This window comes from Acinonyx jubatus, chromosome D1 (assembly GCF_027475565.1).
Source record: "Acinonyx jubatus isolate Ajub_Pintada_27869175 chromosome D1, VMU_Ajub_asm_v1.0, whole genome shotgun sequence".
NCBI classification, from domain to species: Eukaryota; Metazoa; Chordata; class Mammalia; order Carnivora; family Felidae; genus Acinonyx; species Acinonyx jubatus.
The window spans coordinates 8,702,376-8,708,803 of NC_069390.1; positions in this window are offsets into that span (position 1 = coordinate 8,702,376).

Consider the following 6,428-nt stretch of genomic DNA (forward strand, 5'->3'; position numbering starts at 1 on the left):
TCTTTCTCTCTCTCAAAAATAAATAAACTTAAAAAATTTTTAAATAATTGTATAATTTGAGCTGCTAATTGTTGTTAAGTGGGGGGGGAAGGGCTTAGAGTGTTCTTGTGGAGGATACATGATGGAGACTTCTAGGGTGTTAGAGTTTTTTTCTGTATCTTCATCTGGTTGCGTATTTACACATGGAACTATTCATTGAACTGTACGTGTTTGTTCACTTTACTGTTTGTAGTTTTGCCTCAATTAAAATAACAACAAACAAGTGAAGGAAGTTAAAGCCAAAATCTGAACTGTGACTGAAGTTCCCAGCTTCAGTTTCCGGCTGATGAGTCTGGTAGGGTGACAGGTAGACGAGATTCCTCGCTGTACGATTAGTTCTGGGTCCGTCCAAACACAGCAATTATCTTTATGGCTTCCTCATGTTTTATCTACCCACCTGTCACCACACACGTTGCATTCTTTGGTAAGGAACAGATTCAGGTCTCCACTATTTCAACGTTCCTCAGGCATGGTGGGAAACCTCCCTCACAAAGGCCAGTAAACAGACCTCCTTCCTCAACTCGGGCGTTAGAACAAGTCACATGCAGGTGTTTTTTGTGCTGTCTCCAGCTCTTCCTGCATGCTAGAACTCACAACCTTCAACAACAACACAACAAGAAATGGCTCAATTGTCACAAAATGGAGGGCATTGTGAGGAGCAATGGGCCCCCAATAGAAAACCGGATAGATGACTTCTCTTTCTGTCTAGTGGAAAACATACCCACTGAAGATGCATCGACAGGTGTAAAAGTTTATGATTTCCATAAATCCTCCACACCAGGACTATTAAGACTCCAGGGTCATGTGTGCTGCCAACATGATGAGGTGGGAAAAAATAGGGGCCGCCACTGGTCATTGGTTCCTTGTTCAAAGAGATTAGCAGAGGCATTGTAAGTGTATCTGATGAGTGGCCTGGAGCCCTGGTCTGGAAGCCGTCCCGTTCATCTTTTAGCTGCTCCTTTTCCATTTTTCTCTTGGGTTTCTCATCACCGTGGACAGGGCCACCATGCCCAGGAAGAGGGCGGCCTCGCGGCCTCAACACTGTAGCAGCAGCAGCACCAGCACTGGAAACCCAGGGTTTCCACGTGGATCCCTCAGCTCCCCTTACAGCTGCTCTGTGAGGGGTCTGCCCTTCCCTGGGATGCTGCCAGGGCTCATGACTGGGTCCTTAGCCCCCTGGTATCCACAGACCCTCCCCTACCTCCACCCCTTCCCAAACATCCCTTCCCAATTGTCTATATGAACACTTTTCTCTCACTGCCTCTTTCAAAGACCTTCTGTGGAATTTAGCTTTGGAAATAAAAGTCCACAGGCTTCTGCTTTCATCTGCAAAATGTCTTCCAAGAGATCAAGAAGCATAGAAAGGATAATCTGAGGGAATGTGGGGAAGAGACAGGAGAAATTTCAGGAAAACCATCTATTATGAATACCATCGGTTTATCAAAGTCATTCTTCCTCCTAATGAAGTATTTGTTGCTTCGTGAAGAGAAAGACTGATGTCTATTTTGTTCATCTCCCCAGGGGCTGGTGGCCAAGCCACAGAGCTGATGTGCATTGGGAGAATGTCCCACAAATCCTCATGAGCTTTTCCTGTTGCAGATTGACAACCGTGTCGTGCTTAGTGGTTTGGGAAATTAAAAAAAAAAAAAAAAAGAGCTACCACTTCACATCCTCTAGGACTGCTGTAACAATAACAGCAATGACAGAACTAGAAAATAAATATCGATGATGATGTGGAGACACTGGAACCCTTGCATGCTGCAGGTGGGAATGTAAAATGGTGCCGCCATTTTGGAAGAGTTTGGAGTTCCTCAAAATGTTAAACATAGAATACCCATCCCAGCAATTTCACACCTAGATATATACTCAAAATAATTGAAAACGTGGACTCAAACAGAATATTGAACATGATAGTACATAACAGCATTCTTCACAATAGCCAAGAGTCTGACCCTTAACCGACTGAGCCACCCAGGTGCCCCAAAGAGGAATGAAATTCTGATAATGCTACAACCCTTAATAACCCTGAAAACATTATGCTAAGTGAAAAAGACACAAAAGGACAAATACTGCATTATTCCACTTATATCTAGAGTAACTAGAGAAACATGTAGAGTAGGCAAGTTCACAGAGATGAAGAGTAACTAGTAGTTACCCAGGGATTGGAGGAAGGGGGAAAGAAGGGTTTTTGTTTAATGGATCCAGAGTTTCTGTTTGGGGAACTGAAAGAGTTTTGGAAATCAATAGTGCTAAATGGTCGCACCACTTTGTGAATGCAATTAGTGCCACTAATCATTTCTAAAAATGATTAGAATTGCAAATCTATGTTATATGTTTTTTACACCCCCCCCCCAAAAAAAAGGAGTGAGGATTTTTGGTAAGAAAGAACAGTGATAAGAAGTATAGAAAGTCTATTTCCCTGAGAATGGTTAATGGCCCTGCTGTCATTCAGTTTTCCAGGAAGCACCAGATGCATTTTTCAAGTACTTGGTTAGTATTTTGTCTGGTTATCATTTTGCAGCCAGATTATCAGTGATTTATTTTTCATTCACTGGTAGTTTACAATATTTTTCAAATAGTTTTTTTTTTAAGTTTATTTATTTTGAGAGAGAAAGAGAGTGAAAGTGAGGGAGGGACAGGGAGAAAGAGAGAGAAAGAATCCCAAGCAGGCTCCACACTGTCAGCACGGAGCCCAGCTCAGGGCTCAATCCCATGAACCATGAGATCATGACCTGAGCCAAAACCAAGAGTTGGATGCTTAACCATCTGAGCCACCCAGGCGCCCCCTAATAGATTTTTATAAAAGGAAAAATATAAGCCTGAGGACTGAAGGTGACATTTCAAATGGAAGAGGAAATCTTAGAAATTATGGCAAATTCTTTATCCTAATTGTTGTATTAGAGCTTTTTCCTGCACAGAGCCCCTTGAAAGGAAGTCCTGTCAACAATCTGAGCTCAGTGGCTATACATTTTTAAAGTCACAGCATTTAAAGCATGATTCTATTAATTACCTAAAAAGAATCCCTGGGGGGCCCCTAGTGGCTCAGTTGGTCAAGCAATGGACTCTCTATTTTGGCTCAGGTCATGATCTCCCAGTTGTGAGATTGAGCCCTGTGTCTGGCTCCACATTGGGTATGAAGTCTGCTTAAGATTCTCTCTCTCTCTCCCTCCCTCCCTCTGTCTCTCCCCTGCTCACACAAGTGCTCTCTCACTCTCGCTCTCGCTCTCTCTCTTCAAAAAAATATAAAAAGAATTCCCTGGAATCTAGCCACAGGTTCCTAGATCAAAGTGTCACCTAAAAGAAGCACAGCTAATTCATAAGCCAAAAGATGACTTTACAGGATGGCATGGAAATCTCTCCTGAAAGAGGTGTTCAGTACTATGATCTCAGCAAGAGACAGGGAGAGAAACTGTCCAAGACAATAGCCACAGTCTTTGTAAATCCTAATCCAAGAACTGATATCCCATCACTTGTGTCTTTTTTCTGTTTATTAGAAGTTAGTAAGTCCAGACAGCACATGCTAAGAGGGAAGGGATTTCATAAGGGTGTAAATATCAGGAGGTGGAGGTCATGGAAATTATTTTGGGGCCTGCCCACTATAACATCCAAGTGGAGAATTTGATTAGGTAGTCAGACAAACAAATCTGGAATTCAGTGTGTTAATTCAGCCTGGAGATTTAGGTTTATCATCAATCCCTGAAGACACATATTGAGTGTGGAACTGGATGAGATCCTCGAGGAAGTAAGTATAGACAGAGAAGAAGAGAGGTCCAACTACTGAGCTCTGGGGCCCTCTTATTTTTTTTAACTTTATTCATTCATTCTGAGAGAGAGAGAGAGAGGGCACATGAGCAGGGGAGAGACAGAGAGAGAGTAAGAGAGAATCCCAAGATGACAGCGTGGAGCCCCATACAGGACTCAAGATCATGACCTGAGCTGAAATCAAGAGTCAAACAGTCAACAGACTGAGCCACCCTGGCGCCCCCATTTCCCCTTTTCTTTTTCCCTTGTTGCCTCTTCAACTCTTCCATAGCACCTCAAGCCTTTCTCCATGTACGTATCTTATAATATTGCCATGTATCTGTCTTTTTCTCACTGATCACAAGTGATCCCAGTTTTACACATTGCTGTATCCCTAGCGCTAGCACAGTAGAGATTCTCAAAAAATGTTATATAAATGATCAATACTCTGAGGAAATAAACTCCGATGCCAGTTTACCACTCTTTTTGTCTTTGTCATTCACTCCTGTCCCTCAATTCAAGGACTGAAATGTCTGTAAGTTCCTGGTGTGATTTCACCCGACAGAAGGTCAGTTAGCAAAAGTTAATGTTTACACTGAACAATCCACTTTGTTTTAATTTAATCTAGGGTTGTTTTCATCAACTCTCCCCACCCCCTCTCTCTCTCGCTGTCTCTCTCCTTTTTTTGAAGATCAAAATCTAACCTCCTTGGGTGCCTGGATGGCTCATTCAGTTAAGCATCCAACTCCTGGTTTCCACTCAGGTCGTGGTCTCACTGTATGTGAGTTCCAGCCCCACACTGGGCTCTGCACTGACAGTGTGGCGCCTGCTTGGGATTCTCTCTCTCCTTCTCTTTTTATGCACCCCCCACTCGTGCTCTCTCTCTCTCTCTCTCTCTCAAAAGAAATAAAAATAAACTTAAAAAACCTAACCTCCTTAAATCACTTCATCACTTTTTTCAAGATGAATAATTTTAGATTTACAAAAAAAAGTCCCCAGATAGTACAGTCTCAACAGATCACACATCCAATTTCCCTTTTTGTTAACACCCTACCCGAGTCTGTTGTATTTCTTAAGATTAATAAACCATTACTCCTCTCTCTTTACCCCTCCACCACTTGTGAGCTCTGTCTGTCTCTCTCAAAATAAATGAAAAACTTAAAAAAAAAAAAAAAAGGTCGGGGGAGGCCCCTGGGTGGCTCAGTCAGTTAAGCGTCTGATTCTTGATTTCAGCTCAGGTCATGATCTCACAGTTCTTGGGGCCCAGACCCACATCAGGCTCTGCCCTGACAGTGCAGAGCCTGCTTGGGATTCTCTCGCTCCCTCTCTCTCTCTCTGCCCCTCCCCTGCTTGGGTGCTCTGTCTCTCTCAAAAGAAACGAATAAACTTTCAAAAAAAATTAATAAACCATTATTACTATATTGTGGTTACAGTCCATATTTTATTCACGTTTCTTTTGCATTCACCTTTTTCTATCGCTAGATCCAATCCATGAGACCACGCTCTATTCAGTGGTTATGCCTCTTTAGGATCCTCTCAGCTGTGACACTTTCTCAGGCATTTCTTGTTTTTGATGACCTTACCAGTTTTTAGAAGTACTGATGGAAAATTTTGTAGAATAGTGGAATTCATCTGGCATTCTTCTCATGAGAGTACTGGAGATAGGTTTTTTTTTAAAGAGTAAGAAAACAGATAAAGCATCATTTTGGGGCACCTGGGTGGCTCAGTTGGTTGAGCATCAGACTCTTGATCTTGGCTGAGTTCATGATCTCATGGTTTGTGAGTTCCAGCCCTGAGTTGGGCTTTGCACTGACAGTGCAGAGCCTGCTTGGAATTCTCTCTCCCTCTCCCCCACTCATGCTCTCTCTTTCTCAAAATAAATAAACTTAAAAAAAAATTTTTAAGTACCACTTTCATTACATCTTAGCAACGGCACAGACCATCGGTATGACCACTGCATTTGCATGTTCTCTATCAGTCTAACTAAAAGGGTGTTGAGGAAGATGGTGGCATAGGAGGACGCTGGGCTCACCGCGTCCTGTTGGTCACTTAGATTCCACCCACACCTGCCTAAATAACCCAGAAAACCGCCAGAAGACTAGCAGAATGGATTCTCTGGAGCCAAGCATAGACGAGAGGCCCACGGAAGAGGGTAGGAAGGGTGGAGAGGTGGTGCACGCTACGGACTAGCGGGAGGGAGCCGGGGCAGAGGGGCAGCCTGCCGGCCGAGCAGAACCCCCGAGTCTGGCTGGCAAAAGCAGACGGGCCAGACGGAGTGTGTTCGGACAGCAAGCGGGACTTAACATCTGGAAGGTTATAAGTTAACAGCTCTGCTCGGAGAGTGGGAGGGCTGGAGGACAACGGGAGGGAGAGTTGTTGAGCCCCGGGTGACAGAGCTCAGCTTGATGGGGAACAAAGGCGCTGGGAAGCGCCATCTCCCTTGCCCATCCCTTAGCCAAAATCCCAAAAGGAGCCAGTTCCTATCAGGGAACTTGCTTGCCCCAGCAAACACCCAACTCTGTGCTTCTGCGGATCCATCCCTCCGGCGGCGGGTCTGACTCCCTCCCGGTGCTGCAGGGCCCCTCCCAAAGTGGATCTCTGAAGGAAAAGCGAGCTGAGCCTGCCCCTCCCTCCCCTGTGCACCTTGC